Source organism: Salmo salar, chromosome 27 (assembly GCF_965601325.2).
Source record: "Salmo salar chromosome 27, fSalSal1, whole genome shotgun sequence".
NCBI classification, from domain to species: Eukaryota; Metazoa; Chordata; class Actinopteri; order Salmoniformes; family Salmonidae; genus Salmo; species Salmo salar.
Window position 1 is genome coordinate 27964267 of NC_138317.1, and position 21755 is coordinate 27986021.

At 43.7% G+C, this 21755-nt stretch overlaps 1 protein-coding gene across 6 annotated transcripts in view; it reads left to right on the plus strand.

The window, feature by feature from the left end:
• The window catches only part of LOC106588814 (phosphoprotein associated with glycosphingolipid-enriched microdomains 1), a 101629-nt gene that overhangs the window by 44698 nt on the left and 35176 nt on the right, over positions 1-21755 (plus strand). The gene's annotated exons all lie outside the window — the stretch shown is intronic.

The window sequence follows — 21755 nt, forward strand, 5'->3', positions numbered from 1 at the left end:
AAAAAGAACAATAAATATCAACTCGCATCTGTCAAGTCATTTCTTTACTACTACAGAATCTTCAGTTTCGGACAAGTATTTGTATCTATTGGACAAGTAAAAAATCAGTCCCACTTGTCTGAAGGACAAAGTTAATGTCAAGCCCTGCAGTAAGCCTAGGTTACATTAACAAGGCTGATGCAACAGATCAGAGCATTTATCTTCAAATGTTGATGAACTATTATTTCTTCACATCATAAAGCTCAGCAATGCGCACAAGGCAGTAGGCTACACGCAAATGTTATTTCCATAATGCAATTAGCAGGAAAACACCGTTGTCAAAAGGGCACCGCACATGCTAGCGGATTCATGTGACAGAGATGAAAATATCCATTAGAAATTTAGAAAGAGGGGAGATCTAATATGCAACAACTAGCATGGGTTGCTAATATGACTAGGATTGTGCCTTTGGCTACTGGACAAAGTTGATATAAAATAATTGCCTCTATGGATATGGTCTGATTTGGCTAGGCTGCTTTGAAACAAGGTAAGACATGCCTCCATAATATGTATTAAAACTTTCAGGTTTCAAACAATGAAGTAGATCTTTTCAAAACGCGTACTGCCTCCAGCTCGTTGCAAAGTGGTGTGTAACGCGCTGATGAAGCCTCCCTTCCAGCAGCTCTTGCACTGTCTGACAGATTTTACGCCCAAAGGCTCTGTATCTGCATGCTGTACGCGTGTGATAAATAAGATGCATAACGAATATACTGTACATACGTGCCAATTTAATTCCACCAAATGATACAAATGAACCGATAAGCATGACCAGTCTATCAATGTGTATAGGCTAAAAAGCATTATTTTGCTTGGGATATTTTCTTATTCTCCCGGACAATTGTCCGTTGCCAATTTTATTTATTGGCTTTTCATTTTTTTTATCGGCCAAAAGCCGGCTATTACCAGCTAATGGAAACCCTGACATGAATACAAGGGGATTATAGTAGCATTAATTAACATCATGATGTAGCGTTGAAGTGCAGTATGATAGTAAATGTTGCTACCACTCTAACCAGCACTGTGTAAATTGTGTGAAGTGTCCAGGGGTTGATGGTTTAACAAGGGAAATGAAGCGGGAGATTGAGAGCTAATTGACTCTAATGGAGGCTGGGGTTTTAATTGGCCACTATAGGTACTCAGGCTAAACTCTCTAGTGGATACATAGGCCAAACACTCAGAGTAGGGAATAATATGGAACAGAAACGGAACCACATGAACGGAGAGGAGCAGGGTGAAGTGTGTGTGTGTGTGTGTGTGTGTGTGTGTGTGTGTGTGTGTGTGTGTGTGTGTGTGTGTGTGTGTGTGTGTGTGTGTGTGTGTGTGTGTGTGTGTGTGTGTGTGTGTGTGTGTGTGTGTGTGTGTGTGTGTGTGTGTGTGTGTGTGTGTGTGTGTGCGTGCGTGCGTGCGTGCAGCTCGGGGCGGCAGGTAGCCTAGTGGTTAGAGTGTTGGATTAGTAACTAAATGGTTGCAAGATCGAATCCCCGAGCTGACAAGGTAAAAATCTGTCGTTCTGCCCCTGAACAAGGCAGTTAACCCACTGTTCCTAGGCTGTCATTGAAAATAAGAATTTGTTTTTAACTAACTTGCCTAGTTAAATAAAGGTCAAATAAAAAAGAATAAAAAATGCGTGACGAGGGTGTGTTTGTGTGATCTGTCAGACACTCTAAGAGCCACCAGTGTGGATAATAAAACTGAGGGCCTTTCTTTCTCTACTCTACACCAGATTAGCAGTGGTGAGATGTTGGGCACCTTGGAAGTGTCAACCGTGTCTGCAGACAGAAACGTCACACACACACACACACACACACACACACACACACACACACACACACACACACACACACACACACACTGCCTGCTAATTGGCTCATTTCTATTCAGATTCCAGTCGAAGCCCTCTGTGACTTTCAACAGATTTGCCAACAGCTCTATATTTGCTGCTCTGATGCACACAGTTGGTTCACTCAGTCTGTTCTGTTATTTCTCTCTCTAGAATATAATTTCACCTAAACTCATATCATGTGCTGCAGTTCCCTATAGCACATCTACATTATACCCACAACTACATGATCCTCTCTATATCCTACCCTACAATATCTATCCTATGCTCTATCGATGTCCTATGTTTAAAATATTTAAATTCATGACGTACAGTGGGATTTCTTTCTGTGTAGCTACCATTTTAATTATATATTTTGCCAGACATTGCAGATGTACAGACCAGTGATTTAAACAGACATGTTGTTGCTGTCTCTGATCCTCCTCCCGTGCTTTCTCTACAGATCTGTTCTCTGAGTGCTGGCCCATATTTTACCATATCTTTATGTCCGTTGAGTCATGTTGCATTTGCCCAGGCCTAATCTGGAGGGGGGAAGGGAGAGATGGAGAAAGAAAGGGGGGAGGGGCAGAAAGATAAATTGATAGTCAGAAAGAATAGACAGACAGACAGAAATACACAGACAGACAGATCCCTCCAGACAAAGGACTGGTATAAGGGAGAGTTCGTTTCTGGGACTAGATCAGGAGTCTGCATTATAGATTCCTAGCCCATGGAGCTCTGTGGAGGCCTGTCTGATAAATGGTGCTGCTGCAATGGTCAACCGCAGCGTAAGCAGAGCAGCAGTCCTAATGCCTGCCTACCATCCACCACCCTCCTCTCCTCTCACTCTATCGCTGTCCTCCCAACATCCTCCTCTCCTATCCTCTCAATCCTCTAATGCTGTCCTCTCAATCCTCTAACGCTGTCCTCCCAACATCCTCCTCTCCTATCTTCTCACTCCTCTAATGCTGTCCTCCCAACATCCTCCTCTCCTATCCTCTCACTCCTCTAATGCTGTCCTCCCAACATCCTCCTCCTCTCCTCTCACTCCTCTAATGCTGTCCTCCCAACATCCTCCTCCTCTCCTCTCACTCCTCTAATGCTGTCCCCCCAACATCCTCCTCCTCTCTTCTCCTCTCACTCTAATGCTGTCCTCCCAACATCCTCCTCCTCTCCTCTCCACTCACTCTAATGCTGTCCTCCCAACATCCTCCTCCTCTCCTCTCACTCCTCTAATGCTGTCCTCCCAATATCCTCTCTTCTCCTCTCACTCTAATGCTGTCCTCCCAACATCCTCCTCCTCTCACTCCTCTAATGCTGTCCTCCCAACATCCTCCTCCTCTCACTCCTCTAATGCTGTCCTCCCAACATCCTCCTCCTCTCACTCCTCTAATGCTGTCCTCCCAACACCCTCCTCCTCTCCTCTCACTCCTCTAATGCTGTCCTCCCAACACCCTCCTCCTCTCCTCTCACTCTAATGCTATCCTCCTCACTCCTCTATTGCTGTCCTCCCAACATCCTCCTCCTCTCCTCTCACTCCTCTAATGCTGTCCTCCCAACACCCTCCTCCTCTTCTCTCACTCTAATGCTGTCCTCCCAACATCCTCCTCTCCTATCTTCTCACTCCTCTAATGCTGTCCTCCCAACATCCTCCTCTCCTATCCTCTCACTCCTCTAATGCTGTCCTCCCAACATCCTCCTCCTCTCCTCTCACTCCTCTAATGCTGTCCTCCCAACATCCTCCTCCTCTCTTCTCACTCCTCTAATGCTGTCCCCCCAACATCCTCCTCCTCTCTTCTCCTCTCACTCTAATGCTGTCCTCCCAACATCCTCCTCCTCTCCTCTCACTCCTCTAATGCTGTCCTCCCAATATCCTCTCTTCTCCTCTCACTCTAATGCTGTCCTCCCAACATCCTCCTCCTCTCACTCCTCTAATGCTGTCCTCCCAACATCCTCCTCCTCTCACTCCTCTAATGCTGTCCTCCCAACATCCTCCTCCTCTCACTCCTCTATTGCTGTCCTCCCAACACCCTCCTCCTCTCCTCTCACTCCTCTAATGCTGTCCTCCCAACACCCTCCTCCTCTTCTCTCACTCTAATGCTGTCCTCCCAACATCCTCCTTTCCTATCCTCTCACTCCTCTATTGCTGTCCTCCCAACATCCTCATACTCTCCTCTCACTCCTCTAATGCTGTCCTCCCAACACCCTCCTCCTCTCCTATCCTCTCACTCCTCTAATGCTGTCCTCCCAACACCCTCCTCCCCTCCTCTCACTCCTCTAATGCTGTCCTCCCAACACCCTCCTCCTCTCCTCTCACTCCTCTAATGCTGTCCTCCCAACATCCTTCTCCACTCCTCCATCCCTCTCGATCTGTATCAGACAGGGTGGGGTGAGAAGGGACAGACCCTGGTGGAGTTATGCACCACCCCACTCCTATACCACTGTTTCAGCTAGCCCTGCACCCCCATCCAGCCACATCCTGATCTCAAATCATCAGTTCCCATCCCCAGCCATGTGTGCAGCCTGCCGGTCTAGCCAGTATTAACACACACACACACACACACACACACACACACACACACACACACACACACACACACACACACACACACACACACACACACACAGCTAGTTTTAATAAATCACCCTGTTGCTAATGGAGCTGAGGGGGTTTACATGCATCTGTCCACCTCCCCATGCTGCCCCTAGATTAATACCCCATTGATTGTGTCTGTGAATGAATGAATGACATTTTATTTTCAAATCGCCAGTTCGCACCAAAGTACTGGACTAATTGACACACAAACAAACATTTACAATGATAGTTATTCTGTTGTGTGCAATGAGCACCACATAAAGAATGAAACATGCATCAATACATGACAATAGATCAGGTTGTACAAGTAGTAATAAAAACCTTAGAGCAGTAAAATGAACCCGGTCTGTTACAAAGAGAAGATTCAATTGTGAGACAGGCCTACACACAATCTATATACATACATGCCCTTTACTATATATCTGGGGCTAAATATTTGTATTGCTTAATTATAGGGCACCCTTTTCTTTTATTCCAGGCTTTATCTAAAAATTCCACAAAAACATTTCATTTTCTCCTCATCGCTCTGCCACATAATGCCAGGGTATATCTGGTGGGCTTTCTGGAATAAGGGCAAACGTATATCGTGGTAGAAAGGACAATAGAGGATACAATTAATTCCCTGGCCGGCCCACTGGTCCCAACTGGCCTGTTTCTATTGAAAAACTTTGCTGGCTATTCTGGCAATTGGCATATCCAACAGTCTATTCCAAAGTCTCACCATGCACGCCTTCCATCTCACCCCACAGGGTTCCCAGCCCATTTCCCCAGTTATTTCCAGTATAGGCGCAAACTTGTGGATACCTACAAAAATAACATAGTGCTCTGTTATGGACATGTTTGTTTTTGAGATACCTCTTAGCAACCCACACTCCTGCTGAACAGTCCAGAACAGGACACACGCATGTCTGACACAGTTTGGAATGCGCGGCAATACCAGTGGTGGGTGTTCATGTATGCCAAGGGAAGCCAGACTTCCCCGAAAAATGTACCAAGAAAAAAATGAACAAAATTATTTGTCTTTTGTCTCTGTGTTTCATTCATTTCCTTCAATTTGCTAGAGGCTGAATGTATCTCACCCGAGAAAGCATCCGAGCGAACGAAACAGCTCCCCTCTGTCTCCGTATGTGTAGCCATCTATCTGATGCTGTCTGGTCAAAAATAGTGACTTTTTGCCGCACGTAGCATTGAATGCAAGGGAAGCCAGCAAGCATTTGGCCTCCCTTGAAAACATTTAGCTAAACTGAGTGAGCTGAGCTCAGCTGTGTATGGTCCTGGCACACCAAAAAAAGTGTTAAGGGAAGCCAGTTTAGATTTGACTTCAGACCAATCGCATCACCTCAGAAGCCAAATGTCACTGGGAGAATAATTGTAATTTTTTGTTGTTGTTATCCTTAGCTAAAATTGTCCCTTTCGTTAATTAGCCATGGATGGAGATAGGGATTTGGACTTGTGGTTTTATTTAATTCTCTGTACTGGCCAATGATTATAAAAGTGATTCTGTCTCTGTATGTCTGGGTGTGTCTGTCTGTCTGTTTGTCTGTGTGTATATCTGTCTGTCTGTGTGTGGGTGTGTATGTCTGTGGGTATGTATGCCTGTCTCTGTGTGTCTGTCTGTGGGTGTGTATGTCGGTCTGTCTCTTTGGGTGTGTCTGGGTGGGTGTGTACAGTTGAAGTCAGAAGTGTACGCTTGCGTCCCACCTAGTCAACAGCCAGTGGAATCGCGTGGCGCGAAATACAAATACCTCAAAAATGCTATAACTTCAATTTCTCAAACATATTACTATTTTACACCATTTTAAAGACAAGACTCTCGTTAATCTAACCACATTGTTCGATTTCAAAAAGGCTTTACAGCGAAAGCAAAACATTAGATTGTCAGGAGAGTACCCTGCCAAAAATAATCACACAGCCATTTTCAAAGCATGCATATATGTCACAAAAACCAAAACCACAGCTAAATGCAGCACTAACCTTTGATCTTCATCAGATGACACTCCTAGGACATTATGTTATACAATACATGCATGTTTTGTTCAATCAAGTTCATATTTATATCAAAAACAGCTTTTTACATTAGCATGTGATGTTCATAACTAGCATACCCACCGCAAACCTCCGGTGAATTTACTAAATTACTCATGATTAACGTTCACAAAATACATAACAATTATTTTAAGAATTATAGATACAGAACTCCTTATGCAATCGCGGTGTCAGATTTTAAAATAGCTTTTCGGCGAAAGCACATTTTGCAATATTCTGAGTACATAGCCCGGCCATCACGGCTAGCTATTTTGACACCCACCAAGTTTGGCCCTCACCAAACTCAGAATTACTATTAGAAAAATTGGATTACCTTTGCTGTTCTTCGTCAGATTGCACTCCCAGGACTTCTACTTCAACAACAAATGTTGTTTTGGTTCCAAATAATCCATAGTTATATCCAAATACCTCCGTTATGTTCGTGCGTTCAGGTCACTATCCGAAAGGGTGACACGCGAGCGCATTTCGTAACAAAACATTTCAAAATATTCCATTACTGTACTTCGAAGCATGTCAAACGCTGTTTAAAATCAATTTTTATGCTATTTTTCTCGTAAAATAGCGATAATATTCCAACCGGGCGACGTATTCATTCAAAGGCTGAAAGAAAAAAATTGAGAATTCTCATGAATGCGCATCTCCAGTGTCACTGTTCCCAGGCTGACCACTCACAAATTCTCCTGCTGTTCTTCGCCCAGAAACAGCAGACACCCCATTACACTTTCTGGTGCCTTCTGAGAGCCAATGGAAGCCTTAGAAAATGTCACGTTACAGCAGAGATGCTGTATTTTCGATAGAGATGCCACAGAAGGAGAACAAATTGTCAGACAGGGCACTTCCTGTATGGAATCTTCTCAGGTTTTGGCCTGCCATATGAGTTCTGTTATACTCAGACACCATTCAAACAGTTTTAGAAACGTTAGTGTTTTCTTTCCACATCTACTAATTATATGCATATTCTCATTTCTGGGCAAGAGTAGTAACCAGTTTAAATCGGGTACGTTTTTTATCCGGCCGTACAAATACTGCCCCCTAGCCCCTACAGGTTTCACAATTCCTGACATAAAAAAAATCCCTGTTTTAGGTCAGTTAGGATCACAACTTTATTTTAAGAATGTGAAATGTCAGAATAATAGTAGAGTGATTTAGTTCAGCTTTTATTTCTTTCATCACATTCCCAGTGTGTCTGTTTGTCTGTAGCCTTCCACAAGCTTCCCACAATAAGTTGGGTGAATTTTGGCCCATTCCTCCATACAGAGCTGGTGTAACTGAGTCAGGTTTGTAGGCCTCCTTGCTCGCACACGCTTTTTCAGTTCTGCCCACAAATCTTCTATGGGATTGAGGTCAGGGCTTTGTGATGGCCACTCCAATACCTTGACTTTGTTGTCCTTAAGCCATTTTGCCACAAATTTGGAAGTATGCTTGGGGTCATTGTGCATTTGGAAGACCCATTTGCGATCAAGCTTTAACTTCCTGACTGATGTCTTGAGATGTTGCTTCAATATATCCACATCATTTCCCATTCCTCATGATGCCATCTATTTTGTGAAGTGCACCAGTCCTCCTGCAGCAATGCAGCCCCACAACATGATGCTGCCACCCCCGTGCTTCATGGTTGGGATGGTGTTCTTCGACTTGCAAGCATTCCCCTTTTTCCTCAACATAACGATGGTCATTATGGCCAAATAGTTATATTTTTGTTTCATCAGACCAGAGGACATTTCTCCAAAAAGTACGATCTTTGTCCCCATGTGCAGTTGCAAACCGCAGTTTGGCTTTTTTATGGCAGTTTCGGAGCAGTGGCTTCTTCCTTGCTGAGCGGCCTTTCAGGTTATGTCGATATAGGACTCGTTTTACTGTGGATATAGATACTTTTGTACCTGTTTCCTCCAGCATCTTCACAAGGTCCTTTGCTGTTGTTCTGGGATTGATTTGCACTTTTCGCACCAAAGTACGTTCATCTCTAGGAGACAGAATGCATCTCCTTCCTGAGCGGTATGACGGCTGCGAGGCCCCATGGTGTTTATACTTGCTTACTTTTGTTTGTACAGATGAACGTGGTACCTTCAGGCGTTTGGAAATTGCTCCCAAGGAAGAACCAGACTTGTGGAGGTCTACAATTATTTTTCTGAGGTCTTGGCTGATTTCTTTTGATTTGCCCATGATGTCAAGCAGAGACACTGAGTTTGCAGGTAGGCCTCGAAATACATCCACAGGTACACCTCCAATTGACTCAAATTATGTCAATTAGCCAATCAGAAGCTTCTAAAGCCATGATGGAATTTTCTGGAATTTTCCAAGCTGTTTAAAGGCACAGTCAACTTAGTGTATGTAAATTTCTGACCCACTGGAATTGTGATACAGTGAATTATAAGTGAAATAATCTGTTTGTAAACAATTGTTGGAAAAATGACTTGTGTCATGCACGAAGTAGATGTCCTAACCGACTTGCTAAAACTATAGTTTGTTAACCTGTTAGGGCTAGGGGGCAGTATTTACACGGCCGGATAAAAAAATGTACCCGATTTAATTTGGTTATTACTACTGCCCAGAAACTAGAATATGCATATAATTATTGGCTTTGGATAGAAAACACCCTAAAGTTTCTAAAACTGTTTGAATGGTGTCTGTGAGTATAACAGAACTCATATGGCAGGCAAAAACCTGAGAAGATTCCTTACAGGAAGTGGCCTGTCTGACAAGTTCTTGTTCTTCTTGACTCTCTTTATTGAAAACTGAGGATCTTTGCTGTAACGTGACACTTCCTACGGCTCCCATAGGCTCTCAGAACCCGGGAAAAAGCTGAATGATGTAATTCCAGCCCCTGGCTGAAAAACATTAGCGCCTTTGGTAAGTGGTCTATCAGAGGACAATGAGACTGAGGCGCGTGCACGAGGCGACCCCATGTTTTTATTTTCTCTCTCTTTGTACTAAAACACAGATTCCCGGTCGGAATATTATCGCTTTTTTACGAGAAAAATTGCATAAAATTTGATTTTAAACAGCGGTTGACATGCTTCGAAGTATGGTAATGGAATATTTAGAATTTTTTTGTCACGAAACGCATCGGGCGCGTCACCCTTCTTTACCCTTTCGGATAGTGTCTTGAACGCACGAACAAAACGCCGCTATTTGGATATAACTATGGATTATTTTGAACCAATCCAACATTTGTTATTGAAGTACAAGTCCTGGGAGTGCATTCTGACGAAGAACAGCAAAGGTAATAACATTTTTCTTATAGTAAATCTGACTTTGGTGAGGGCTGAACTTGGTGGGTGTCTAAATAGCTAGCCCTGTGATGCCGGGCTATCTACTTAGAATATTGCAAAATGTGCTTTCACCGAAAAGCTATTTTAAAATCGGACATAGCGAGTGCATAGAGGAGTTCTGTATATATAATTCTTAAAATAATTATGTTTTTGTGAACGTTTATCGTGAGTAATTTAGTAAATTCACCGGAAGTTTGCGGGGGGTATGCTAGTTCTGAACGTCACATGCTAATGTAAAAAGCTGGTTTTTGATATAAATATGAACTTGATTGAACAAAACATGCATGTATTGTATAACATAATGTCCTAAGATTGTCATCTGATGAAGATCATCAAAAGTTAGTGCTGCATTTAGCTGTGGTTTGGGTTTGTGACATTATTTGCTAGCTTGAAAAATGGGTGTCTGATTATTTCTGGCTGGATACTCTGCTGACATAATCTAATGTTTTGCTTTCGTTGTAAAGCCTTTTTGAAATCGGACAGTGTGGTTAGATTAACGAGAGTCTTTAAAATGGTGTAAAATAGTCATATGTTTGAGAAATTGAAGTAATAGCATTTCTAAGGTATTTGAATAACGCGCCACGGGATTCCACTGGCTGTTACGTAGGTGGGACGAAATCGTCCCACTGGCCCTAGAGAAGTTAACAAGAATTTTGTGGAGTCGTTGAAAAACGAGTTAAAATGACTCCAATCTAAGTGTATGTAAACTTCCGACTTCAACTGTATGTGTCTGTGTGGGTGGGTGTGTATGCCTGTCTGTCTGTGTGTCTGTGTGGGTGTATGTCTGTCTGTGTGGGTGTCTGGGTCTGTCTGTGTGGGTGTCTGGGTCTGTCTGTGTGGGTGTCTGGGTCTGTATGTGTCTGTCTGTCTGTGTGGGTGTGTATGTCAGGGTCTGTCTGTTTGGGTCTGTCTGTCTTTGTGGGTCTGTCTGTCTGTCAGTTGGTGTGGGTGTCTGTGTGGGTGTGTATGTCTGGGTCTGTCTGTGTCTGTGTGGGTCTGTCTGTCTGTCGGTTGGTTGGTGTGGGTGTCTGTGTGGGTGCTTCTTCATCCTCCCATATTAATAGCCCATTGCTTTGCGGGTATTGTCCTCCAGGCTGGTGTCAGAGCTAGGTGATGTATGGTGGGGTGCTGATGGGGGAACGTTGTTTGTGATGTATGTGTCTGTTATGAAGATGTTGGGTTTGCACAACGAGTGTGTGTGTGTGCGTGTGTGAGAGAGAGGGAGAGAAACTCTGTAGAGATCTGTTACATCTCATTTGGGCTGGCATAATGAATCAACCCAATGTCCTTGTGTACCTGAGATGAGAGACGGACGGACAGGGAGACGGACGGACACAGAGAGAGAGCGTGTGTGAGAAAGAGAGACAGAAAGAGAGACAGACAAGGCCTATGTCTGTGTTAATGTTTTAATCTTCCCTGCTATGCAGCACATCATAATCTCTCCTGTTGAATAAAGACCTGCTCTGCTCTATCAGTGGCAATCTGCAGCTCATTTCCAAAGATCCAGCAGCAAGACTCTGCCTGCAGCAACAACCTGTGACTCAAAGACAACTCTCTGCTTTTTAGTGCTGAGTGCTGTCGCCTCACATTAGGGAGAATTTGTGGTTTTCTTAAATAAAATATAACATTCCCTTGATCTCTTGGATCCTCCAAGAATATTTGACCCTTTGTGTCTGTGGTGTTTCTTGGATTCCTTTGTGGGATATCAGGCCTCTTGTTTTTCTCTCCGTTTTGAGATGCTGAAGTGATATCAACAGGCCTTCGCTCTTAACTGACTGATAATGTCACCCCCCAGCCTCAGCAGCGCAGGTCAGTAGGTCAGCAGCTGTCTAAATGTTTGGTGAGAACGTCATTTAGGATGTGTGACAGTCACTGGGACTGTGACAATGTGTAGTCTCTCGTGTTATTCATTTAGACTACGCTTTGTGATTTTAATGGCCGACTCGGCTGACTTGCGATATAGATACAAAGCTGCACTACAACATATTTAGTATGAGCTCATATTCAATTTCAACAAATGATTGTTAGACCCTAAGCAGTTGGTACTTCTCAGTATTCAAAAAGGGATTATGAGAATATTCATTTTAGGTTTAGTGTCATTTTGTGGTCGGATGTTTAAATCTCTCACGCTCCCCAAATAGAGACGATTATAATGATGAATATGCTTCCTCCTTTTTGGTGTTGACCAGATGGAGGGACTGAGAAAGAGGAGGTGAGAAAAGGAGAGAGAGAAATCGAGCGTTAGTGCGCCTAGAGCATAACATGGATAAAAATAGAGAAGTTTCTTTAGACTACAGACTTTAGTGTGTTAATGGTTGACACAGACAGTATTGTTTGCTAGCTGAACCAGGGACACAGTAGAGCAGAGCAGCATGCCCTGAATGCAGACACTACTGAGAGAGGGAGAGAAAAGGGTGGGACAGCACTCCTTTAGTAACCTGCCAGCCATGCAAACCCCCATTTTGAGCCCCAGAAGTGCAGCTTCAACCTCTAACTCTAGTGGAATGCTGTGTGTGAGAGCTAGAGTTACATTTGGTTTGTTTTACTTTCTCAGTTCCTTAACTGGCTTCATAGAGAAAGGCAGGCAGTGTGGTGTTATCCATACCCTCTGTTTTCCACTTGATGTGGTCGGATGGGATATTTCTTGGCTGAAAGAATCTTCTGTGTGGGGAAAAAAACATTTTCGGGGGGCTCCCGAGGGGCGCAGCGGTCTAAGGCACTGCATCTCAGTGCTTGAGGCGTCACTACAGACACCCTGGTTCGATTCCAGGCTGTATCACAACCGGCCGTGATTGGGAGTCATGTAGGTGTAGGCCATCTTTGTAAATAAGAATTTCTTCTTAACTGACTTGCCTAGTTAAATAAAGGGGGGAGCCCTGTCCTCAAGAGACCTACAGCCCTGTCCTCAAGAGACCTACAGCCCTGTCCTCAAGAGACCTAAAGCTATATATAGAAGGTTTGAGAGTTTCTGTTGAAAAATACGTCTTATTTTAGAGAAGCATCTCTGTTAAACAAATATGCACCAGCTGTACTTTACCCTGCCTGTTACTGCAGAAAAACATTCAGCAAGTTTCCATTTCATTTCCTTAATTCCTTGTTTTAAAGTAAACTTGATAGGCATCTTTAAAGAGAGAAAGAGGAACTCTGAAGAGGGAGAACCTGGATGGTATGAAGACAGAGAAAAAGAAGAGGGACTCAAAGATGAGAAAGAGAGAGGCAACTCAGAAGATATATAACAAATTCAAGCAGCACTGAATGTCTCCCTCTTGTAGATGAGAAATGAGAGGAAACCAAAAATACAGAGAAGCCCTCTAAATTATGCAGTCTGTCCGTCCGACTGCTTCCCATTTAGGGGAAAAACAAGACGGATCAATTTTCCTCCATGTCAGACCATTAACACCAACCCGTGGGACTATCACTGTTTCCATGGCTACACCGCCCGCCATATTCTGTTGATTAACACTGACTGTTTTAATTGGAAGATTTCCCTCTCGCCACGTCCCCGCGAGACAACCACTGATTGGTTTAGATTAGACGCTACTGGAAGGTCTGGCGAGCATCGGGCACTGACCCATGGAACTGACAGTCGGCGTGTGCGTGTCCTCTCTTGGCTTTCCCCGACTGCTTGCACCATGTTCAAAACTAGATTAGTCCCAGTTGGTTAGCTGTGGCGTTAGCGAAGTAGCTGATGGTATTATCTGTGGTATTAGCTAGCTAGCTGATGGTTTTGTCTGGTATGGTATTAGCTGTGGTGCTAGCTAGCTGATGGGTTTTGTCTGTGGTATGGTATTAGCTGCGGTATTAGCTAGCTAGCTGATGGGTTTTGTCTGTGGTATGGTATTAGCTGTGGTATTAGCTAGCTAGCTGATGGTTTTGTCTGTGGTATGGTTTTCGCTGTGGTATTAGTTAGCTAGCTGATGGTTTTGTCTGTGGTATGGATATTAGCTGTGGTATCAGCAGGCTAGCTAATGGTTTTGTCTGTGGTGCGATATTAGCTGTGGTATCAGCTAGCTAGCTGATGGGTTTTGTCTGTGGTGTGGTATTAGCTAGCTAGCTGATGGTTTTGTCTGTGGTATGGATATTAGCTGTGGTGTTAGCTAGCTAGCTGATGCTATTGTCTTAGACAGGGCAGGGCCACGGAGGGACAGCATCCTGAAGGGCTGTAATATACTGTATGATTGACCCACAGACGAGCCTTAGGGATGGGTGTGTCACTGTCAGAAGTTCTCTGTATCCTCTCTGTTAGTTTCGTTTATCGCTTTGCTGATATATATATATATAGCACCAAAGCGATAAACGAAACTAATATATATATATATATATATATATATACACACTTAGAAATGTCCATGTTTTTTCAAATAAAAGCTATTTTTTTTATGTTAAAATAACATCAAATTGATCACAAATACAGTGTAGACATTGTGAATGACTATTGTTGCTGGAAATGGCAGATTTCTTTGAAAATGGAATATCTACATAGGAGTACAGAGGCCCATTATCAGCAACCATCACTCCTGTGTTCCAATGGCACGTTGTGTTAGCTAATCCAAGTTTATAATTTTAAAAGGCTAATTGATCATTAGAAAACCCTTTTGCAATTATGTTAGCACAGCTGAAAACTGTTCTGATTACAGAAGCAATAAAACGGGCCTTCTTTAGACTAGTTGAGTATCTGGAGCATACTTCCAAAGTTGTGGCAAAATGTCTTAAGGGCAACAAAGTCAAGGTATTGGGGTGGCCATCACAAAGCCCTGACCTCAATCCTATAGAAAATGTGTGGGCAGAACTGAAAAGGTGTGTGTGAGCAAGGAGGCCTACAAACCTGACTCATTTACACCAGCTCTGTCAGGAGGAATGGGCCAAAATTCACCCAATTTATTGTGGGAAGCTTGTGGAAGACTACCCGAAACGTTTGACCCAAGTTAAACAATTTAAAGACAATGCTACCAAATACTAATTGTGTATGTAAACTTCTGACCACTGGGAATGTGATGAAAGAAATAAAAGATTAAATAAAGCATTCTCTCTACTATTATTCTGAAATGTTACATTCTTAAAATGAAGTGGTGATCCTAACTGACCTAAGACAGGGAATTTTTACTAGGATTAAATGTCAGGAGTTGTGAAACTGAGTTTAAATGTATTTGGCAAAGGTGTATGTAAACTTCCGACTTCAACTGTACACACCCACTCACTGTGTGTGTGTGTGTGTGTGTGTATATATATGTATTGAGTGTGTGTGTGTGTGTGTGTGTGTGTGTGTGTGTGTGTGTGTGTGTGTGTGCCAGTCAAAGGTTTGGACACACCTTCTCATTCAAGGGTTTTTCTTTATTTTTACTATTTTCTACATTGTAGAATAATAGTGAAGACATCAAAACTATGAAATAACACACATGGAATCATGTAGTAGCCAAAAAAGTGTGAAACAAATCAAAATGAATTTTATATTTCAGATTATTCAAAGTCGCCACCCTTTGCCTTGATGACAGCTTTGCACACTTTGCATTCTCTCAACCAGCTTCACGAGGTAGTCACCTGGAATGCATTTTAATTAACAGGTGTGCCTTGTTTAAGGTTAATTTGTGGATTTTTTTGTTGTTGAGCCAATCAGTTGTTGTGACAAGGTAGGGTGGTATACAGAAGATAGCCCTATTTGGTAAAATACCATATTATGGCAAGAACAGCTCAAATAAGCAAAGAGAAACGACAGTCCATCGTTACTTTAAGACATGAAGGTCAGTCAATCCAGAAAATCTCAAGAACTTTGAAAGTTTCTTCAAGTGCCGTCGCAAAAACCATCAAGCGCTATGATGAAACTGGCTCTCATGAGGACTGCCTCAGGAAAGGAAGACCCAGAGTTACCGCTCCTGCAGAGGATAAGTTCATTAGAGTTAACTGCACCTCAGATTGCAGCCCAAATAAATGCTTCACAGAGTTTAAGTAACAGACACATCTCAACATCAACTGTTCAGAGGAGACTGCGTGAATCAGGCCTTCATGGTTGAAATTGCTGCAAGAAACCACTACTAAAGAACACCAATAAGAAGAAGAGACTTGCTTGGGCCAAGAAACACGAGCAATGGACATTAGACCGGTGGAAATCTGTCCTTTGGTCTGATGAGTCCAAATTTGAGATTTTTGGTTCTAACCGCCATGTCTTTGTGAGACGCAGAGTAGGTGAACAGATGATGGAGTAGTGCATCAGATGACCTGGCCTCCACAATCACCCGACCTCAACCCAATTGAGATGGTTTGGGATGAGTTGGACCGCAGAGTGATGGAAAAGCAGCCAACAAGTGCTCAGCATATGTGGGAACTCCTTCAAGACTGTTGGAAAAGCAGTCCTCATGAAGCTGGTTGAGAGAATGCCAAGTGTGTGCAAAGCTGTCATCAAGACAAAGGGTGGCTACTTTGAAGAATTTATTAATATTTAGATTTGTTTAACACTCTTTTGGTTACTACGTTATTCCATATGTGTTTTTTCATAGCTTTTATGTCTTCACTATTATTCAACAATGTATAAAATAGTAAAAATAAAGAAAAACCCTTGAATGAGGGGGGTCCGGAGGTGTGAGGACGTGCCCAGAGGGCACAGGGGGAGAGAAGCGGGCTCATGCTGAATAGCATGGCATTGATTATCATTAGGCCTGTCAAACTGAGAAACACAAGCAGACACACACACAATACACACACAGAGACAGCAACATATGCTGTATGGCGTGAAATCCTGATGAGAGGCGGATAAGGACCTGTTAGAGCTGGTCTTTGTTGGGCACGTCTTTCTGCTCTCACTCTGTCAGGTTGAAAAACATCACAGAGGAATTTGTGTCTGATACAAGAATGTGAGAAGCCCTTGTATTGTATTAAACATTCCCTCACATGAGTGCAATGGAAGTTTTAATGTCACGAAAATGCGGCATAGGATTTCTTCAAAATTAAACTAATTTGCATAACTTTGAATACATTTGTCTTTTTTTTCTCTTTGCTTTTACAATTTATTTATTATTTGAAATTGCACTTTAGAGAACACTCTCACTTCCACATAATCTTTGTCTGCGAAAGCACATTATAAAATAACAAGCACCCCCCCCAACCCAAAATTCCTCATTGTATTATTATTCCAGAGTGAGTTTCCCCCCCCCCATTCTCTTATCAAATTATTTATTCTGGAAATGCCTCTGGCTCACACATGAGAATCCTCCCTGGGAAGAGTTCTCAATATCCAGCTATGTGCACGTGCGTGTGTAAGGCCACTCACAGAGAAGGTCGGTGGTGTTCCACGGGCATGCCAGTGTGCACCCGTCTCTCTCTCAGACCATCAGCCTGCCGCTAGCAAGCCACACACTGCTCACAGAGGTAGCATTATTTTCTTGTGCGGAGGGATACTGTACGGTGAAGATGGAGGCTGTGATTTTGCAGGGGTCCCGGAGTCTGCAAGCCCATGGTGCTGCGCTGGGCGGCGGGTCGCAGCTGCAATGGGAGTGTGTGTGTGTGTTTGCTGGGCCGAAAGTAGGAGGCCTCTCCGTTGCAGTCCAAACACATTCCTACTTTAAATGGCTTTTCCATTTTGTTATTTTCTATGGCAGGGAATAGAATGTTCTCTCGATTCTTTCTCTCCTAAGACTCTGTTTTTCTCCTATTAAGACTGGAGTGTGGAGTGCTTTCTTGTTTCAGGCAGGAGAGGAGAGCACTCTCTCTGTGGCTTGGGGCTTATTGCTGCTGGGTTCATTTAGTCTCACACAGAGGTCTGGAAGGTGGTTTTTCACAGTCTAAAAGATATGAAATAATGTAGCTGTCTTTGGTGGGTATTGAGTTTAAAGGGAAAAAGCTGTTATGGACAGACTGGGAAGAAGATGAGATGGAAGAGTTATTCTGCTTTTCTTCTGAGTTAGCTTCACATAGATATCCTCGTTTGATTGTTTTCCCAAAAATATATTAAATTATTTAAGTTGTTGGTGTTATAGGCTTGTAAAGGACAACATGCATTATGGACTAGAGAAGGGGATGAGAGTTACTATTCTTGGACTAGGGAAGGGGATGAGAGTTACTATTCTTGGACTGGGGAAGGGGATGAGAGTTACTATTCTTGGACTAGGGAGGGGGATGAGAGTTACTATTCTTGGACTAGGGAGGGGGATGAGAGTTACTATTCTTGGACTTGGGAAGGGGATGAGAGTTACTGTTCTTGGACTAGGGAAGGGGATGAGTTACTATTCTTGGACTAGGGAAGGGGATGAGAGTTACTGTTCTTGGACTAGGGAAGGGGATGAGTTACTATTCTTGGACTGTGTGGGGGGATGAGAGTTACTGTTCTTGGACTAGGGAAGGGGACGAGAGTTACTATTCTTGGACTAGGGAAGGGGATGAGAGTTACTATTCTTGGACTAGGGAAGGGGATGAGAGTTACTATTCTTGGACTAGGGAAGGGGATGAGAGTTACTATTCTTGGACTAGGGAAGGGGATGAGAGTTACTATTCTTGGACTGGGGAAGGGGATGAGAGTTACTATTCTTGGACTAGGGAGGGGGATGAGAGTTGCTGTTCTTGGACTAGGGAAGGGGATGAGTTACTATTCTTGGACTAGGGAAGGGGATGAGAGTTACTGTTCTTGGACTAGGGAAGGGGATGAGAGTTACTATTCTTGGACTAGGGAAGGGGATGAGAGTTACTATTCTTGGACTAGGGAAGGGGATGAGAGTTACTATTCTTGGACTGGGGAAGGGGATGAGAGTTACTATTCTTGGACTAGGGAAGGGGATGAGTTACTGTTCTTGGACTGGGGAAGGGGATGAGAGTTACTATTCTTGGACTAGGGAAGGGGATGAGTTACTGTTCTTGGACTAGGGAAGGGGATGAGTTACTGTTCTTGGACTAGGGAAGGGGACGAGAGTTACTATTCTTGGACTAGGGAAGGGGATGAGTTACTGTTCTTGGACTAGGGAAGGGGACGAGAGTTACTGTTCTTGGACTAGGGAAGGGGACGAGAGTTACTGTTCTTGGACTGGGGAAGGGGACGAGAGTTACTATTCTTGGACTAGGGAAGGGGATGAGAGTTACTATTCTTTGACTGGGGAAGGGGATGAGAGTTACTATTCTTGGACTGTGTGGGGGGATGAGAGTTACTATTCTTGGACTAGGGAAGGGGATGAGTTACTGTTCTTGGACTGGGGAAGGGGATGAGAGTTACTATTCTTGGACTGGGGAAGGGGATGAGAGTTACTATTCTTGGACTAGGGAAGGGGATGAGTTACTGTTCTTGGACTAGGGAAGGGGACGAGAGTTACTGTTCTTGGACTAGGGAAGGGGACGAGAGTTACTGTTCTTGGACTGGGGAAGGGGACGAGAGTTACTATTCTTGGACTAGGGAAGGGGATGAGAGTTACTATTCTTTGACTGGGGAAGGGGATGAGAGTTACTATTCTTGGACTGTGTGGGGGGATGAGAGTTACTATTCTTGGACTAGGGAAGGGGATGAGTTACTGTTCTTGGACTGGGGAAGGGGATGAGAGTTACTATTCTTGGACTGGGGAAGGGGATGAGAGTTACTATTCTTGGACTAGGGAAGGGGATGAGTTACTGTTCTTGGACTAGGGAAGGGGACGAGAGTTACTGTTCTTGGACTAGGGAAGGGGACGAGAGTTACTGTTCTTGGACTGGGGAAGGGGACGAGAGTTACTATTCTTGGACTAGGGAAGGGGACGAGAGTTACTATTCTTTGACTGGGGAAGGGGATGAGAGTTACTATTCTTGGACTGTGTGGGGGGATGAGAGTTACTGTTCTTGGACTGGGGAAGGGGACGAGAGTTACTATTCTTGGACTGGGGAAGGGGACGAGAGTTACTATTCTTTGACTGGGGAAGGGGATGAGAGTTACTATTCTTGGACTGTGTGGGGGGATGAGAGTTACTGTTCTTGGACTGGGGAATGGGATGAGAGTTACTATTCTTGGACTAGGGAAGGGGATGAGAGTTACTGTTCTTGGACTGGGGAATGGGATGAGAGTTACTATTCTTGGACTAGGGAAGGGGATGAGAGTTACTATTCTTGGACTAGGGAGGGGGACGAGAGTTACTATTCTTGGACTAGGGAGGGGGACGAGAGTTACTATTCTTGGACTTGGGAAGGGGATGATGGAGTTACTATTCTTGGACAGATGGAGCTCGAACCTCGTCATCATCATTCTTCCACCTGTGTCCCTTCACTCAGTGCTGTTCAGGGAAACATGATTAAAACATTTCTATAATTGTTGCCCGCAAACCATAAATAATCATGAAGGGGTGGGGGAGAATATGGAGTTGCCATGGTGACACGACGGTATTCAGTCTGTAATTATCTGCTATGTGTGTCTCTCTCACAAGCCTACAGACAGAGAAGCAGTGTGCCTCTCTCCCGATCTGGGACCGTAGTGGGTCCACGTCCAGAATTCTAAATAATGTCACGGGTATGGGTCGGATCTGATATGATTGTCACGGGTCTCGGGTATTTGTAATTTTAAGAATCTTGGGTATTTGTCATTTTAACTGACTTGTTCAGAAAGGCCCGTGCAGATCTGAACACGACTGTTGCAGTATAGAGAGAGAGAGAAATGGTATCATTTATGCTGCTGCTCTTGCTTTTCATGAGAGTGGCGCGTGTAGCTTTTTGTTGGCCAATTATAAGTCATCAAAGTGGCAATAGGCTACAGTCATAGAGCCTCTGTGTGTGGCAAAAGTTAGGAGATATCTAATGAATGGAAGATGGAATTAAAATGACAGAATTAAATGTTAAAGGAGAAGGACAGGCTATAATGACCAAGAACCAACAGGTAGGCTGCTACTTAATACTCTGAATGGAGTTATGTGTAACTGTAGGATGAGAAAGCGCATGCACTGCACCCTGAGTTATCCTAGCTAGCTAACATTAGCTAGCTTAACAAACTTCTACCGGTTTCATGCAGTCCAAGACAGATACTACTATTCACGATAAATAACCTAGCTATGGCAGCTTTTAGTTTACTATAGAAGCGAGTCGACTTGGTTGGTTGCTGTCTCCCTCACTCCTCCCTGCTCCCCATGTCACTCACTCACAGTACGGCCCCTCCCCCGCATGCTAGAGCGGCACCTCCCTCTCGCGCTTCATCAGCTCTGGTTAATAAAGTAGCTTTGAAAATGTATTTCCTGCTGCTTCCCTCACTTGGATCGAACCGGGTCTGGATCCGACCAGGTCTATACGGAACGGGATCGTGTTGTCCTTGGGTCCGTTCGAATTGGGTCTCTACATTATTCTTTTTTATTTATGCATATCGGGTCTGGGTGGGAAAGCCCCAGGTTCATTTCCAAGACCAATAACACACACTGACTGATCTACAGATCACCTTGCATCATAAATAACTACTCAATATTATTCGTAGATCAGTCAGTCAGTCCCAATTTACCCATGATACATCACGGTTTTGATGCTCTTGAACAAGCCCATTGACTGGCAGTTACTCAGAGATTGCTTCTCAAAGGGCACTCTTCTCTATGGGGCCAATAGGTCTCTGGTCAAAAGTAGTCCACTATGCAGGGAATAAGTTGCCATTTGGGACGTACCTAGAAAGTACGATCAATGAGTTGCTTGCTGTTCTTAAACAACTCTGCATTACTTTGTTCACCAAGGAAAATGAACTTGAGAAGGCATGGCATAACTTACAGGATACTCCCTATGACCCATAAACCAGCTTTCTGGACAAACCAGAAAATCAGGAGTCCAAGTATCCTATCTGAATTTTTATCAAAGCCCATTCTTGATGTTTGTCATTCTTGTGTTTTCAGAAGTTGTGGGGTGAGTAATTTAGTGCAGATAATTGAGATAGGCCTCAGTGAGATGTTACAGATGGAACAGTTACAGCCCACTGTTATGTGTTGTCCCTCTCCAGTAGGTGTCCTCTTCTCTGTCTGTTGAGAATCAGGGACAGTCCGATCACATCCCAGAGGATACATAGAATGCAGTGGGATGATGT